The sequence below is a fragment of the Cricetulus griseus genome, chromosome 3, assembly GCF_003668045.3.
Source record: "Cricetulus griseus strain 17A/GY chromosome 3, alternate assembly CriGri-PICRH-1.0, whole genome shotgun sequence".
Lineage (NCBI taxonomy): Eukaryota > Metazoa > Chordata > Mammalia > Rodentia > Cricetidae > Cricetulus > Cricetulus griseus.
The window spans coordinates 4,769,396-4,787,422 of NC_048596.1; the positions used below are offsets into that span (position 1 = coordinate 4,769,396).

General features: G+C 46.6%; 1 pseudogene; it reads right to left on the reverse strand.

The window, feature by feature from the left end:
- Positions 1-1,695: 1,695 nt before the first annotated feature.
- Positions 1,696-2,106, reverse strand: LOC100750813 (annotated as a pseudogene).
- Between the last annotated feature and the right edge of the window lie 15,921 nt (positions 2,107-18,027).

Below are 18,027 nucleotides of genomic sequence, written 5' to 3' on the forward strand. Positions count from 1 at the left end.
TCAGGGAAGCCCCTTGGACAAGGATCAAAATGGACTCTGGGTGCCAGTTCACCATGTCACACCTGCTTGAGTCAAGTGACAGTCATAGCAGGCCTCTGACTTGGAAGAGAGAGACCTTCTTGTTCCCTGCTGGTTACGACCTTGAGTGTTGTTGATGCTGCAGAGGCCATCTTGACTTCCCAGAGACCACAGTGGGTAATGGACAAGGGAAGACAGTCTGCACAGGAGTCTTAATGACTCTTAAAAGCTCACAGAGGGGAGGTGACCTATTGCAGGTCACATGACAAAGGGGGCGTGTAGCCAGGCCTGGAACCCTGCCCACCCGACTCATCGTTTAGCCTTCACCTGGCTTCCCTTAAAAATTTGTGGTCTTTTCTCTGTCCAGTAGCACTCAAACCTGCCACCAGGAGGGTCTCTAAAGTGGCCATTGATCTGAGCCCACTGAGGTGCCTGCAGATCAGCCCAGCAGAGCCCTCTCGGAACTCATTTCCTCTGGCAGACCTGGTGGAGCCAGGATGTGATGAATAACTCAGGACCAGAGCCTGGCTGGTGGGGATCTCAGAACTGGCTTTGAAAACACCCTAGGGGCTCTCTCTGCGTGGCTTGGTGAAATGTGGCCACGCTGGTTTGGTCTATTTTAAGCTTCGGAAACCAAGGGAGGTGAACTAGGGTGAACCAGTGGGCTCCTGGGGCAGATGAGTTCCAGGAACTCTCAGGGAGGCCCCAAGGTCACCCTGGGCCCTTCTCTGTCACTGTGCTTTGTCCTTTCCTCTTCCCTTGGATGGCGGGAAGGAGTCACCTGGAGGAGGAACACTTGGTTGAAAGGACTCATTTTAGACAGGAAAATGGGAGGCATTGTCTGCTGACCTGGTCATCATCTCTAAACTGACTTTCCACCTTTGTCTTATGTAATCCTCTCCACCGCCCTTTGAGGGGAACCCCGCCATTGTCTCTGTTTCTTGTGGGAAGTGAATGACTTCTTCCAGGTCACCAGCAGGTTGAAGTGGAAAGAGAGGACAGTGTGGGAGCCCTAGCATCACGTGTGGGAGGGGTCTGTGCTCTTTATTGCCGTGTCACAGAGCCGCCTCCCCCCCCCCCTTACCACATGTGAACTGCACTGGGTTATTTGATAGCTTAGAAAGTTTGGCTCTAAAAGCCCCATTACTCAGATTACAAAACTGAAGCTCAGAGAGCTTAAGAAATCTAGCCAAGGACACACAAGGACACGCAAGTTACACAGAACATTGCTGGAGCTGACCCCAGTCCATGGCCATGGTTCTCATGTGATGGTCAGGGGCCATTTTTAAGGTTCTGAAGAGTTTTACAGAACACTGCTTCAATCCCCTTCTCATTCTGCACTGAGGAACTGGACTCTTGAATGGCAGGTGACTGGCCTGCGTGGCTAATGGCTAGCTGGGCTGGAAGCCAGCCTCCACACATTTTACCATGCATTAGCAAACTCTGGTCCCTGAGGACTTCCACATGTTTTCAAGGATCTGAGGAGCCGTCTCTTCTTGGTGGCTTCTGTGCTAAGGTGAAGACCTTAGCGTCTGTCAAGATGTTAAGTCTGCAATACACAAAGGGGAGGGGCTAAGTCAGGCTTCAGCCACTTAGATGGAGATCTCTGTGGAACACTGTTTTGTTTTTGTTTTTGTTTTTGTTTGTAAACTTTTAATGATGGAAACAAAAATATACCTAAAAGAGAAGCTTCTGGAAAAAACATTTGTTCTTTCCTGTCTTGTATCATTCCTCAAACTGGACCTTAGCTTCTCCCCTCGCCTTGCATTTCAGGGCTGGGTCTCTAAAGACATTCTTGTTGACCACAGTTTTGTCCAAGGGGATGTCCACAGAGTACCTTGTGGGCGTGAGGTGATTACAGTTATAAACTTTCACAAAAGACTTGATTTTTGATTGCTTGGCAATTTTCTTCTTGCCCATGGCAGCTGTCACTTTTTGGGGATAGTGGTCAATTCCAGCCACCAGGGCATGGCTGTAAGGGGGGCCTGAGGTGCCATCGTCAGTGTTCTTCACAATGACGGCTTTGCGTCTGGAGTATCATCCAGCCAGGACCAGCACCACTTTCCTGGGTTTCATGAACTTGCCCATTTCTGTAGAACAAAGACAAGGAGCCACTCAGAATGTTGTCTGAACACTGTTTTTAAACATGTTTTATTAGTGTGTGCGCACATACACTAGCATGAGCACATGCGTGTAGGCGTATTCTCCCCACCACGGTGTGCATATGGAGGTCATAGGCTGTAAGATTGTGACTTTTGGGAGTCAGGTTTTTGCTTCCACCATGTAGATTCCAGGGTTGGGACTCAGGCCGTCAAGTTCTTTGGCCACACACGACTCCTCTTGTAACAAGATGTTCACATCGGCCACCCCCCTCCCCCCTTAATCCTCTCCAATGATGACCTAAGTGCGTTTTCTTCTTCCAGGTGCCACACAACTTTGCTAGGTTCTTGTTTGGAGTTTGGGCACGACGGTAAGCCACAAGAGAGCGAAAGGGCACAGAGTATCAAGTGTAGAATTTGCTAGGAAAAAATGTTTAGAATGTAGAATCCAGGAATCACAATCATTTGCTTTTTCCTTTCTTTCTTTCTTTTTCTTTCTTTCTTTTTTTCTTTCTTTCTTTCTTTCTCTTTCTTTCTTTCTGTCTTCTTCTTCCTCCTTCTTCTTCTTCTTTTCTTCTTCTTCTTCTTCTTCTTCTTCTTCTTCTTCTTCTTCTTCTTCTTCTTCTTCTTCTTCTTCTTCTTCTTCTTCGTTTTGATTTGTTTTGTTTTTCAAGACAGGGTTTCTCTGCATTGCTTTGGAGGTTGTCCTTGAACTCTGTAGACCAGGCTGACTCAGAGAGACCCGCCTGCCTCTGCCTCCCGAGTGCTGGGCCTAAAGGTGTGTGTCAACACTGCCTGGCATCATTTGCTTTTTCTTATGCACTTAGATAATACCATTTTAGGGTGTGTGTGGGGGTGGGGGGTGGATGTGCGCGCACGCCCATGTGCTCCCTCGTGCCTGCGTAGATGTGTGATGTGTATTGCGTGGTATATGTGCATGCTTGCATAATCATCCATGTGAATTTGGAGGCCTCATGTCTTCCTCGATGGCTCTGCACTTATATGTTAAGGTAGGGTCTCTCATTAGGCTTGGAGCTCCATGTTTTGTTTATTCCAGGAATCCCCTGTCACACCCTATAGATATGGTCTGGCTGTCACGCCCACATGCTTTTATATGGGTCCTGACATCTGGCAGGTCTTCACTCTTTAGCAGCTGCTTCGCTTACCAAGCAGGCTCCCCAGCCCAGATTAAGCTGAACTGAAAGGACATTAGAAATGCCTCGTTTTAATTCCTTGATTTGATCTCCTTTCATTAAATCGGTACTGCACAGCAACCTTTTGTACTGTGTCAGGTCCCAGATGGTGTCACACACCTGTACTCTCACAGCTCAGAAGGTTGAGGTAGGCAAATCATGAGTTCTAAGCCAGCTTAGGTCAGATAGTGAGACCCTGTCTCAAAACAAAGAAAGCCAGGTGCTGAGAAAGTAAAAATGAATAAAGTTGGACTCCTACCAGGGCTCCTTCCAGAGCCTACACTCCAGTAAGAGAGACAAATGCGCAGATGCTCACATCCAAAGCCGTGTGTCAGCGTCTGGGCAGCAGAACACGGCAGGAGGTGATAACAGTTCTGTGGCCCTTAGCTTTTCACTGGGTGGAGACGCTGGGCTTCATAGAGGCCTATATCTAAATCAGGTTTCCAAGGCCACCCTGGAGGAAGTGTTTAGGCAATCAGAGTTGCTTGGCTGAAGGAAGCCACTGGGGGGATGGTAAGTACTAGGAGAGCTGTCTGGGAGGGAGAGATGACACTGAGCAAGTCCGCTTCTAAAGAACCCTGTGTGACATGGAGAGGAATTTATATTGTCTCCTGGAAGCTACAAAAGACCTGCTGAGGAGGTTAAGCAGGAATGTGGCATGAGCAGGTTTCTGTTTTAGAAAGTTTGCTCTGGCTGCAGAGAGGATGAAGTGAGACTGGGAACAAGGAAGCTGTGTAGGGGAGGGACTCCAACAGCCAGGAAGAGGAGCCAAGGCACCATTCACCTGTGCCCAGATGGCGGTGAGCAATACCCCAGCACGAAGGACCCTAAGGGAAGTCAGTAAATAGAAAAGCAGGACTTTGAGCTATGTGTGTGTGTGTGTGTGTGTGTGTGTGTGTGTGTGTGTGTGTGTGTGTTCCGGCACACATATGTGCCTGTACGTGTGTGTGTGAGTTATGTGTTTGTGTACATGTGTGTGTGTGTCTATGAGCATGTGTGTGTGTGTGTGTGTGTGTCTTTGTGTGTTTTTAGCAAACTTTTTAGCAAAAACTACAGTTTTGTTTTTTTGGTTTTTTGTTTTTTGTTTTTGTTTTTTGTTTTTTGTTTTTTGTTTTTTTCCTGAGACAGGATTTCTCTGTGTAGCTTTGAGCCTATCCTGGAACTCGCTCTGTAGACCAGGCTGTCTTTGAATTCACAGAGATTTGCCTGCCTCTGCCTCCCGAGTGCTGGGATTAAAGGCATGTGCCACCAACGCCCGGCCCAAAAACTAAAATTATTATGGAGTTGTAGCAGTAATGTTTTGTGTTGCTGTGATACAATATCGGGCAAAATCAACTCAAGGAAGGAGGGTTTGTTTTGGCTCACACTGGAGTCCTGGTGGCAGCAATCAGAGGCAGCCAGTCACATTTCGTCCCTCATCAGGAAGCAGAGAGATGGATGGCTCAGCTCAGAGCCCTAGCCTAGGGGATGTTGCCGCCCAAGGTTGAGTCTTCCCAATTTGACATCTCTAATCCAGAAACTCCCTCACACTGCCTGGAAGCTTGTTTCCAGGTGACACTAAATCCTGTCAAGTTGGCAACCCATATAAACCATATCAGGTATAAAGGAAGCTTGTGGTCACTCATGGGGGGAGGGCAGTGAGCAACAACAACCCAGTGTAAAGTTTCTGTACCCTGATAAGCCTCTCCGCTGATGCAGCAATCCAAATCAGACCAAATCAAACCGAGTTAGAAAAAGCCCACATTTAATAGATACAAGGCTCCCGGATGGCTTTCCAGCCCCCACCCCACTCCCACTGCTATCCCAACCCCTCCCCAGAGAGGAGACAGGAAAGAGAGACTGGAAAAATCACTCATCTGTTTTCTGGGAGAGTGGTCTCTGAGGGAGGGGTCATCATTTGGAGGGCTTTCTGAGATGCAGCAGGGTTTGGAGGGAGATGGGAGAGGGGGCTTGGGGTGGAACTCCCACCAGAACATCCCAGACTCTTTGGGTACATGGATGCCAGGGGCTGGGTGAAGCTTCCACCATAACACCCAGGGAGGGGGTCCCTTCATCCTAGTACAAGCAGTAAGCGAGGCATTTCCTCCCGTATTTCCCTTAGTTTGCAACCCCAAGTTAATTTCTTTCTTTTTTCTTTTTGCCATTTTTTCGAGACAGAGTTTCTCTGTGTAGCTTTGGAGCCTATCCTGGCACTCACTCTGGAGACCAGGCTGGCCTCGAACTCACAGAGATCCACCTGCCTCTGACTCCCGAGTGCTGGGATTAAAGGCGTGTGCCACCAATGCCCGGCCCCAAGTTAATTTCTTAGGTGATTTTTTTTCTTGAGCATTGGGCACCCAAAAGGCAACATTCATGTTTCTTTGAGCTGTGAAGACTCACTTTAGGTTCACTGCTGGTGAGCCATCCTCATTTCCTGTTTCAAAGCCAGGCTTCTTCCATATGTAAAAATGAGTCAGTTTGATCCATACTTGATTGTGAGCACTTTACAGCTATGTTTGCCCCATAGCTGAGCGCATCCAATTGTCTGTTCCTACAGAAATGGTCAAGATGATGGAAATTTGTATGTCACCCCCAGATGCCAGGAAATAACACGTTAGTCCTGGCTGCAGCCCACTGTTGAGATGGTTGGTGGGGAGAGGATACATACATTTCTTTTTCACTTAGCATTCTGGTGTTTTCCCTACTAGAGTGTTCACTGAACATGAGTCAGCCTCCTGCCTTGCTCCACAAGGACTGTCCGGCCTGGAAAAAGAAAAAGTAATTGATGAGAGACCCATAGAATAGTTGTCTTGGCACTGGCTGGTCCTGCTGGGTCAAAACAATTGACTATTGGCAAGCCTCACCATCCTCCACAGGCATGAAGGGAGAACTAAAACCTTCTTTGGTGAAGGTATGATGTAGAATGTCAGAAATTTTGGTCTTGAATGGAAGGCCTCAGGGGGACATCCAGACAGTGGCCTTATTCTGTGTTATGAGGCCGAAGGGTGATTTTGAGAGCTTGGCAGACAAGCGAAATCCCTTTGCTGGTCTGCCATCTAGGTTAGATGGAGTGTTGGCAAATGTGAGGCCCTGGAATCTTTGAACGTTTCCTGCCCTGCTCTCCCAACCATCGGCTGGGAAGAAATATGGTAATAAAGGAATCCAGGAGGAGGAGGGGGTGGAGGAGGGAGATTAAAGTGTAGGGGGCAGGGTGAGAGAGAGCAGGGTTCATGCTACTGACTAACAGTAAAATCTGCTTCAAGCCCAGTGCAGGGACAGCTAGGTAAGTCCCGTGGCATGCATGCTCAAGGCTCTCTCGGGCTAATTTGACATTCCAATGGCTGCTCTATGCTGCTTCTCAGAGACTGGAAAGTCACTGTACACCACTGTGGCCTGGCAGCCAGACTTGGAAAAGGTTCCTCCTAGGACTTCCGGCTTAGGCCAGCAACAGTCAAGGGACTCTGTGTGTTACCCAGGAGGCTAGACAAGCATTTCCCCTGGCAACCCCATTGTTCATACAAAAGGGAACCTCTCCATGCAGGGACTGACTGCGCTCCCTAACCCAGAATTGGGTTCTTCCATGCCCTCTGGGATGTAGGAGGGAACTTTTCTCTCCCCATGAGAATTTGCAAGCCAGCGAGTTTACATGACTTCCGATGGGCCTCAGCCTTCTCATTTGTCCACAGAAAATGGCTGTCTGTCCAGAGAAGGAAAGACAGAAGCCGGGTGCCAGGTCTCGTCCTAATGGCAACAGCGGATGCTTGGTGTTCTACACTGTAACAGAGCATTTGAATTCCTAATCTCTTTAAAACAGAGATAGCAAGGATGTAATAGCTTTTTTCAAAGGAGACTACTGATAAAGAAATTGTGACATAAGCAAAGAAAAATGTAAGTGCTTTGGAGGCAGTGAAAGCGTCAAAGGAGGAAGTGCCCTAAGCCCTGACCCGTAGTGCGCCTGCGCCTGCGCCTACGCCTGCGCCTGCGCCTGCTCGGCCTTTGTGTGTCAGCTCACACTAAGCGGAGATTCTTGTTTCCCACTTGCCTTTCTTAAGAGACACAACCTAGTGAGGGAGAGGGATTATAATTACTATTATTAGGAGCTTTTTGTTTTGTTTCCTTTTCTTGGTATGGTTTGTTCTTTCAAAATAGCTCTGAAGTAGAATGTCCCAGTGTAACTTAATCTCTTATGTCAACATACAGCCTACACCTAGGGCCTAAGAGTCTGGGTCAATCTCCTGTGAGCGCTGCTAGGACCTTACAGCTCACAGGCTTTCCTGGGCTACTAAATGAGTCCTGCAGCCAGCCACAGGGCCACCAGGAGGAAAGTGTCCTTCACCCCTAGACTGGCGAGTTAAGAATTCTAGCACAATTAATAGCGGTGTGAAGATTGCTGCAGAGAGATTTCAAATAAATATTAGGACGGCAAGGAACCACAGCCCTTCTCCTGTCAGCTGGCTCATTTCTAGGAATCGTACAAGGAACCTCATTCACAGAGAAGACATACCTTAACCCCTTGACCTACGGTGTCACGTCATTAGATTTTAATCCTATTCAAGGGCCTCTGGGGCCACCTCACTCTATAATCTCATTTACTGAAACAAAGGGCTCTTAGTCTTGGGTTTCTGTTTGTTTGTTTGTTTGTTTGTTTGTTTTGAGACAGGGTCTCCCTTTGAAATCTTAACTGGCCCGGAACTCTTTCTATCTAGAGATCTATCTCTGCCTGCCACTGCTGGACTCACAGAGTACACCACCTGTGATCACAGAGCACCACCTGGACTCACAGAGGTGCACCACCCAGGCTCACAGAGGTGCACCACCCAGGCTCACAGAGGTGCATCACCTGGGCTCACAGAGGTGCACCACCCAGGCTCACAGAGGTATGCCACCATTTATCGAAAAGGGCTCTTTAATAACTCTTTGAGATCCAAATTGAGAGTTGCCAAAAATGTCTATTTGCCTGCTTCTAAAACACGTGTTCAGCTCTCCCTTGAGAAGCCACACCCATGCTCAGATGTATCAACCTCTGCTAGCACCTCCGTTTCTATTAATCACACGCTTGCGTCTCTTCCAGCTGTGTACCACACTGATGCTCAAGGAAATTCGTCTCCCCAGTGAAGCAGGAATCCCATCTTTGCTAAGCAGAGGTCTCTGGAAAGCATCCATCAGGGGGCTGCAGGCAGAATCCCACGGAGACTGTGATGATTCCGGCTTCAGGATGAACATGTCAACACAGATTTTATCTCTTCACCACACTTGCTACAAATGTGCGTGTTCAGTCACACACTTACCCCAGTTACACTGCAGGAGAACTATGCATCTTACCCAGAGCTGTGGCCTCTAGTGCTAAGGAAATGCTCCTTTTACTTTATACGTAGTATGAGTTCGTGGACCCTCGCCTTAAGTTCTAGTAAACTCGGAGGCCAGTAAACTCACGTGCGCTCCTGTCAGCTTTGCCCTCACATACATGCTTCTCTGGCGTCTCTCTGCCCGTGAGTCAATCTGCACTGGTCATTGTCCTTGCAAGTTCATAACCGTCCTGTGATGGTGGTGGTGGTGATGATGATGATGATGATGATGAGGAGGAGGAGGAGGAGGAGGAGAAAAGGAGAAGGAAATGGGAACACCAATGAGCTAGCCTGCCTATTTGTATCCACTTACAGAATGTGAACCTAATAGAGGATTGATAACTCAAGTCTGATGCCCACTTTGGTCACCAGCTGAAGTGAGGGCACAGGTCACTTTCAGCTGGCAGTGGGCAGTTGTGAAGTAAGCCATACTCTTCAAGGAGCCCACTGTAGTGAGAGAAATAAACCAAGTGTAGATCAGCCTTGTCAGTGTAGGATTTGGTGCTCCAGCAGATATGAGTTGCCCAAGGAGCGATTCTTCCTCTCTTCCTCTTAGAAAAGGTATTGCTCCTGGCCACAGAAGCACTCCTGGGACCCAGGGTCGGCTACCTGGTGACACTCACCTCCCCGGCTGTAATGACTGAGTCAAGGGTGAGCACCAGCAAACCTACCAGAGTGGTCTTCCTTGAGGTTTTAACAATGGATCTGGAAGAGAGCAATCTCCTTTGTGATCTTGGAGCTGCTGGATGACAAACAGAGACCGTCAGCAGCCATGGCCCTTCCTCCAAGAAGGAAATATACCTGATTCAGAATTGGGGTGGGAAGCTCCCGGAGCCTGGCTGTCAACTCCATCCCTGAAGCCCTCTAACTCTGTCTCCTGCCCCTCCCTCCTGCTCTCTCTTCCTGTCTTTGCCTAAGCGTGTTTAAGTGGACCTTCTCCTGTAACCAAGGGAGTTCGGAATGAAAACAAATGCTAAATGTGAGTCATTGTGACAAAATATTTGTCAAAGAATGAACATAACTCTGAAAGCCAGTGAGAGTGAGAGAGGGAGGCGGGGAGAAAGGGAGGAGGGCAAGAGGCACTAGAATCTAGGAAAAGCTTCATGGAGAGCATGCTTGAACTTGACTTGGAGAGGACATACAGTAAAATGGTAAAAGGCGGGCTATGGGGTTGGGGTGTTATCAGGTGACATCAACGACGTGAAAGAAAGTGAGGGAATGGTCCTGGTACAAGGGTGGGGGCCGCCATGTTTTAGCTGTTAGGGAGAAAGAGAGGAGCCCTCACCTACTGACTTTCACACAGATATTCTTTCAGAATCTTACCCATAACCAACAGTATCTACAATAGTTTTATAGTAGACTTAATATTGCCATGACACTGAGAAACCTACTCCCAAGAGGGAGTAGTCATAATAAAGGTAGTCATTTTTTTTTTTTTACATTGTTGACATTGAATCCAGGGCCTTAGAGCTGTAGCTTCACCTCATAATCTTGGTTTTTACAATACACTAAATTCTGTGATCTTAAGACTTTTCCTATAACATGATGCTCCTGTTAATCCCACTGGTTTCGAATAACACCACTACCACAGTTTAAAGCCCAATTTGAAGCAAGCTTAATTAAATCCTGGCCAGGTAGATGGGCTCTGGCCAGGCCTACTCTGGGTTTCCAGAAAATGGACCTGAGTCAGGGTGTGCTTCGTGTCCGTTAGGTCCAACCAGGGGCAAGCATACATCCTGACGTATTTTCTGTACATGAACTTCCCTCCCACCCACATGGGATCAAGCACGTCCGGTGCAGTTGAGTCAAACAAACTTGTTTAGGGGAGTGAAAACATGTAACTTATTATCACCCATAAACAATAACCTCCAGCATTTCAGGAACTGTCTGTCCTTGGGCAAGAGGCTTACAGATCACAGGCATTTTGTTTCAGGAATCTCTTAGGCATAGTAATTAAGACTTAAAATGTAACTTTGGCTCTCACAGTCCAAAATCTTTCACTTGCCATAGTCCTTTTAGTTTTCACTCAGTACAAGTTAGGCCTAGATTTATTTATTTATTTATTTATTCATTCATTCATTCATTCATTTGGGAGCATGCCACAATGTGTGTTTGGGGGTCAGAGGACAAATTTTAGGAGTCAATTATCTCCTCCCATTATGGTTCCTGGGGATTGAACTCGGGTCTTTAGGCTTGGCAGTAAGTAGGTTAAGCTTCTGCACCATGTCACCGGTGCTAGGCCCAGAATACTTTTAAAGTTCATTTAAGATAGGTGTTGTTCTTAAAACTTTGGTGAGATCTAGGAATTCTCTCTTAAGAAAGTGCACATACTCATGAAAATTTTGCATAAAACTCCCAGAAACTCTCAGCATCTCCTCCGGAGATCTCTGCAGTCAGCTTGCTGGTTTGGTTTTGGAACCTGCAGTAGGGAGTTTATTTTGGTCATTATTCCAGCTCTGTGTGACAGCCACATGTCCACAGCTGTTCAGACACAGCCTTTCACTTCTAGTGCCCTGCCTCCCTGTGTCTGTCCGTTTTCAATATGTCCATTTGCCTTGAGATATTTGTAGGACTTTCTTGAAGCCTCGGACAGAGAAGGTGACCAAAAAAAAGAGAAGGTGCCAAAAAACAAGGAGTTGCACTGATGTCTATCAGGAACTTAGGGAATCTACTGGTCCAGGTCCATTTTCAATTATGATAATGGCTGGAGATTCTTTGACTATTCCTATCATACAAATGAGGGACACTGTAGTGGACTAAGTTGTGCATCAAAAGATAACCCTGTTTCTAATCCCTGACTCAGGAATGCTGCCTGATTTGGAGAAAGGATTATGCCTGCCCATAAAATTAAGATAAAGGATCTTAGGACCAGGTCATCTTGAATAACCTTGAATGTCCTCTCCAAGTCAAGTTCAATAATAATCCAGGGTGAGTCCTGGATCCTAAATCTAATAACAAGTGCTCTTGTGACAGCTGCCAGGAGAAAAACATGAAGAAGAGGAAGCAGAGGTTGGAGTGAAGTAGACACAAGGCAAGGAATGCTGGGAGCCTTCACAAGTCCCGGGAGGCTGGGAACAGACTCTCCCCAAAGCCCCCGAGAGACCACAGCTCTGCTAATACCTTAATTTCAGATTTCTGGCTTCCAAAACTGTCAATAATGTATTTACCACTTGATCCACCCGGTTTGGATGGTTGTCTTAGCAATTATAGGAGAACAATACATTGCAACCTATGTAGAGGTTTTCCTGTTACTACAATTTCTCTAGGACTTTCTCCCCCCTGCCCTGCTCAGCAGCATTCCTTACTATTCTCTAGGGCAAAGAATACCAAAAAATCCTGAAGGCCTTTTGACTCCAGGTAGTCAGCCACAGGTCCACAGACATTGACAATTCAAGGTCCTGAGTCAGAAACAAAGGGCTGTTTATTACCATGAGAATAGTGGCCAGGGTGTCTGGATCTGTGTGTCCCCTAATTCCCATTGAGTGACATGAAGAGAATCAAACGCTAGCCTGCGCCAGTGGGCTTCATCATTGTTAAGTTTTTGCTTAAATTAGAAGTTGAGAGATGGACACGAACTATAGAGATTACATTAACCAATTTATTATAGGGTGGGAGGGCAAGAGGGGGAGAGAGAGAAATGGAAGAACAGGGCAGGGCAGACAGTAAGAGAGAAGAGAGAGGTCGACCACCGGAAAGAGAGTAAGAGAGAAAGTAAGTGAAGAGAGAGTAAATGGGCATGGGTCTGTCTTTTAAAGGGATCTTCTACACCTGCCTGCAGACTTAGTTACCATGGAACCCTGGGCTGACCAGGATACTGCCTGAGTGGATTCCACCAGGTAACAGGGGCAGGCCAGCGTAATGCCTGAACCTTTTAATCATAGGAAAGAAATGTGTGTGTGGGGGGGGGTGGATGATATAAAGAAGAGGGTGGTTGGTTTAGCACAAAAGGACTGGCTTCACCTATTGATTTTCATAGAGGAGTTTCTTCCGGGATGTGGCCTATTTTGGCATCTTACCCACAGCCAACCCTCTATCGTAGCTTTATATAAATTCTATGATGGATAGTTCTAGACTTCTTAATATTTCCACGATACCCATTCCCAATAGGGAATGCTCATAACAGAAACAGCCAACTTTATATTAAAGTTTTCCCCATTTGTTTGTGTATTCTTTTGGGAGAGACAAAGAACTGGTGCAGTGTCATGGCGTGTGTGTGTGTGTGTGTGTGTGTGTGTGTGTGTGTGTGTGTGTGTGTGTGTGTGTTAGTCAGAAGACAACTCTGGGGAGATGGTTCTCCCCTCCTGCCATGTGGGTCCACAGCTCAGTCTCGGATCTTCATACCTTTGCCTTCTGAGCCATCTCACCAGCCCAAAGTTTTATGTTTATTTCCAGTGCTAGTGTTGAACTCAGAGCCTGATTCATGCTAAACAAGAATTCCTACTGCTGCCCTGAATCTTCTTTCCTGGCCAGTGACGGTGCATCTCTGTGGTTCCTCAAGGAGACGCCTCCTTTGCTGGACTAGTTCATAAGCTTGCACACCTTTTAATCTGAAGGGAGACACTGTCTCCATTTTCCAAGGCAGTAACGGAACCTGTCCTTTTTAGGGGGGCGGTGGTCCTCCCCTAGTTCTCCTCATTACACACAGCCTTGAAAATAGTCAGTGGGGGCAGTCAGAGTGTCTGCTACAGCAGAACGTCAGCATTCCATGTGAGAGCTGCTTCCTGATGAGCAGGGTGGGGGTTTTGCTTTCAAACTCAGTCCAGCTCTGCAGATATATTAGCTTTGCTGCACAGCCCACTCTCCCCTGACTAGGACAGCTCATGAATAACTTACGGCAACATCAGCAATAACAGTGTGGACCATTCTGTACATAAAATGGCTACGGGAGAACTTCCGAGGCATCGATGACCCACCACTAAAACTATGAAGATTTTAGTGCGATTCCTTGTGGCCACTGCCCTGCCAGGCTTTTGGAGCAGCCTTCAAAGTGCTTCCAAAAGAGGCGATTGTCAGTAACTGGAGCAGCCAGGGCCTCACTAGTAACAAAGCCCACCGCTTCCCAGGATGTGGCCTTTGAAGAAGGCCTACTTATTTGTATCTAGGCTTCAGGAGGAGTGTTAAACAGACCCACACTGGCTTCTAACTCTGTGTTCTCTTTACCAAAAGCCGGCCAGCAATAAACAGGGAGGGAGAACTCAGCAGACACACAGATAAGGGACTGAGTGGGAGAATGACAGCTTTGGTGTGACATCCTCTCTGGAACAGCACAATCCCACCTACAGGCCCAGTGTGGTCAATGTCTAACTTGGGACTGAAGTTGAAGCAGGAGAGGTAGACTTTAGAAAATCCCACACTGGCTTCCATGCTTGGTATTTCTTGTTGTTTTCCTGTCTGAAGTTCTGGGCTGGTCTAAATTGATAGCCTGTATAGGCCGGGAAGTACTACGCCAACAACCCAACGAAATGCCTGCTTTATATAAATCCGTGGTTTCATTCTATTTGTGTGTGTGCGTGTGTGAGTCTTTGTGTGTGTGCGTGTGTGAGTCTTTGTGTGTGTGCGTGTGTGAGTCTGGTGTGGGTGAGTGTAGATGCATGACCACCTGTGTACACAGGCACAGACCCCCACACACAGGGTTTTACAAAGGGTGGCAGGGATTGAATTCAGACCCTTGTGCTTGTGTGACAAGAACCTTAGTGACTGAGCCATCCCGTCCCTCCAGCTCCAATCTCACTGATTCCAACAATAAAAGACCTTAAGTATCTAATATAAAGAGTGAAACCAATAAGATGTAATATAGTCTTGACTTGCATTTCCCTGACGGCTAAGGGTGTTGATCACTTCTTATGTGTCTTTCAGCCATTTTAGATTCCTCTACTGAGAATTGTCTATTTAGTTCTGTCCCCCACTTTTTAATTGAATTAGTTGGTGTTTTGGAGACTAGCTTCTTGAGTTCTTTGTAAATTTTGGAAATCAGCCCTCTGCCAGATGTGGGGTTGGTGAAGATCTTTTCCTAGTCTGTGGGCTGCCATTTTGTCTTGTTGTCTGTGTGCTTTACCTTAAGAAAGCTTCTCAGTTCAGGAGGTCCCATTTATTAACTGTAGATCTCAGTGTCTATGCCACTGGTGTTATGTTCAGGAAGCTGTCTCCTGTACCAATTCATCGGAGGGTACCACCTACCTTCTCTTCTAAGAGGTACAGTGTGGCTGGATTTATGTTGAGGTCTTTGATCCATTTGGACTTAAGTTTTGTGCATGGTGATAGACATGGATCTATCTGCAGTCTTCTACATGTCAGCATCCAGTTATGCCAGCACCTTTTGTTAAAGATGCTTTCTTTTTTTCCATTGTATAATTTTAGCTTCTTTGTCAAAAATCAGGTATTCATAGGTGTGTGGGTTAATATCAGGGTTTTCAATTGATTCCTTTGGCAACTCTGAGATTACATCTTACTCCTGTCAGAATGGCAAAAAAACAAAACAAAAACAAAAACGCCAATGACAGTTTATGCTGTAGAGATATGGAGAAAGGGGATCACTCTAATCAGGATGGCGGTTCCTCAGGAAAATGGGAGTCAGTCTACCACAAGATCCAGCAATTCCACTCCTAGGCATATACCCAAAGGATGCACATTCATACAACAAGGACATCTGCTCAACCATGTTCATAACAGCACTATTTATAATAGCCAGAAACTGGAAGCAACCTAGATGCCCCTCAAGTGAAGAATGGATGGAGAAAATGTGGTACATTTACATAATGGAGTACTACTCAGCAGAAAAAATAAACAATGGAATCTTGAAATTAGCAGGCAAATGGATGGAACGAGAAGAAACCATCCTGAGTGAGGTAACCCAGTCACCAAAAGACAAAAATGGTATGTACTCACTCATATGTGGATTTTACAATAGAGCAAAGAAGTAGCAACCCACAATCCACACCACCAGAGAAGCTAGGAAACAAAGAGGACACTAAGAGAGAGATACATGATCTCCTGGAGAAGGGGAAAGGGACAAGATCTCCTGAGCCAATGGGGAGCATGGGGGAGGGGAGAGGGAGTTAGAAAAAAGAGAGAGGGAGAAGAGGAGGGGAGAGGAGGACATGAGGGAGCAGGAAGATTGAGTCAGGGGAAGAATAGAGGAGAGCAAGGAAAGAGATACCATAATAGAGGGAGCCACTATAGGTTTAAAGAGAATTCTGGCACTAGGGAAATGTCCAGAAATTTACAAGGTTGACCCCAACTAACAATCTAAGAAATAGTCGAGAGGCTACCTTAAATGCCCTTCTCCAATAATGAGATTGATGATTACCTTATATGCCACCCTATAGCCTTCATCCAATAGCTGATGGAAGCAGAGGCAGACACCCACAGCTAAACACTGAGCTGAACTCTGGAATCCAGTTGCAGAGAGGGAGGAGTGATGAGCAAAGGGGTCAAGACCTGGCTGGAGAAACCCACAGAAACAGCTGACCTGAACAAGGGGTTGCTCATTGACCCCAGACTGATAGCTGGGAAACCAGCATAGGACTGTTCCAGACCCCCTGAACAAGGAAGTCAGTTTGGAGGTCTGTACAATCTATGGGGCCTCTGGTAGTGGATCAGTATTTACCCTTAGTATACGAATGGACTTTGGAAGCCCATTCCACTTAGAGGGTTACTCCCTCAGCCTAGATACACAGGGGAGGGTCTAGGGCCTGCTCCAAATGATATGACAGACTTTGAAGATTTCCCCCCATGGAAGGCCTCACCCTCCCTGGGGTTGGGATAGGGGTTTGGGAAAGGGTTTGGGATAGGAGGTCAGTGTGGGGCAGGAGAGGAGGGGAGGAAGAGGGAACTGAGATTGACATGTAAAAGAAGCTTGTTTTTTTAATTTAAATTTAAAAAGGCAAAAAAAGATGTAGTATAGTCAATTGATTTCTTCAGAGGAAATAATTTAACCTTAGACAAATGCAGACACTGAGATGTGAGCCTTTTCCTTCCCCTTTTTTTTCTCATTTTATTTTTGAGAGAAAAACATGCGTTTCTCCCTACGTCAGCAGTTGAGGGAAACGCTGAGTTTGAGGCAACCGAAGGTCATGAACTTGAACTAAAGCTTGAAAATATAGGCTGTCCTAGATAACATCTCAAGATTAGGAGACATTTTGATGTAGAGCGTAGCGTAAGTCTTTTCTCTTCCAAAGGACCAGCTACTCTCTGTTCTGGAAGCAGAGAGAAATAGTTTACATTTCCCAGAGTGAAAAAAAAAAAATATGTCTCCAATTGGGCAAAATCAAGTTTTCCCAAGACTTATTTTGGTTCTTTATCTTGGGTCCAGGAGAAATTCCGACCTTGGGTTGGAAGGTGAGTGACATGGGTAGAGGTTGCCTCCGGGGATGGAACCTGTAGGCTTTGCTTACTGTTTTCAAGGAATGTACAATGACCCTTTGTGGCTCAGGGTTGACAGGGTTCAGTGGCACTGAGAGCTAATATTTAAAAAGCTAAAGTAACAAAAAGAAAAAGGTGTCTAAGCACATCTCAGAGCCCACGAAAGAGCCTGTTAGTCCTTTCCCTGTCAGAATTTGGGTTTCGAATCTTGAGGATGAGCTTGTGCGAGTCGGTTGAGTAGAGCCCAATCTCACCTTGGAGGTCAGTCTGGGCAGCTTCTAACCCTGCAAAACCGGGGCAGGATGCAACTATGACTTGCAGTTCAATGAGACTGTTGCAAAGATCTCTTTGGGAGATCACAACCTTCAACCAGGTGAAGTCAGAGTTTTAGGGGCAGACAGCAAGTCCCCAGCAAGAGTGGCCTGATCCCACTACATGGCCCAGAACTCATGTGCTTTCTCTTGGAGAAACTACCCTGCGTGGAGTGACTTGCTAATGAATGCATCAGAGTTTTCCCCGGGGATGGGGGAGGGCGGGTTTCCTAATGCCATGGTTCCCAGCATCCTTCAGACAGATTGTCCCAGGGTAGGTCACCACATCCCCCACCCAAGCGCAGACATCCAACTGAAGATGTAACATACTGTCAGCCTTCTACAGATGTTTCCAGTGTTTGAGATTGATTTGACTCCAGGGAAGGGGTTATAATGTCAGTAAACAATTTACAATGCTCTGTACGTGGGCTGGGTTAGGGTTCAGAGGTTGAAGTGGTCGCTATGCAGACATGAAGACCTAAGTGTGATTCCTGCATCTGTGTGCTGTGTAGCAGTCCCTCTCATATTGAAACACTCCACTGAGAGCCAGTAAGAGTTACATAGTGAGACCCTGTCTTAAAACAAATAATCAAAGGCAGATTGTCTGACTGCTTTGTTTTTGTTTTGTGTAGAACATGTGTCAGGATTTGGCTGGGATGATTAGCTTCAGGGTAAGACGTGCTCAGCTCTCCTCTTTCTGTTAGAAGTTACCCGTACTGAG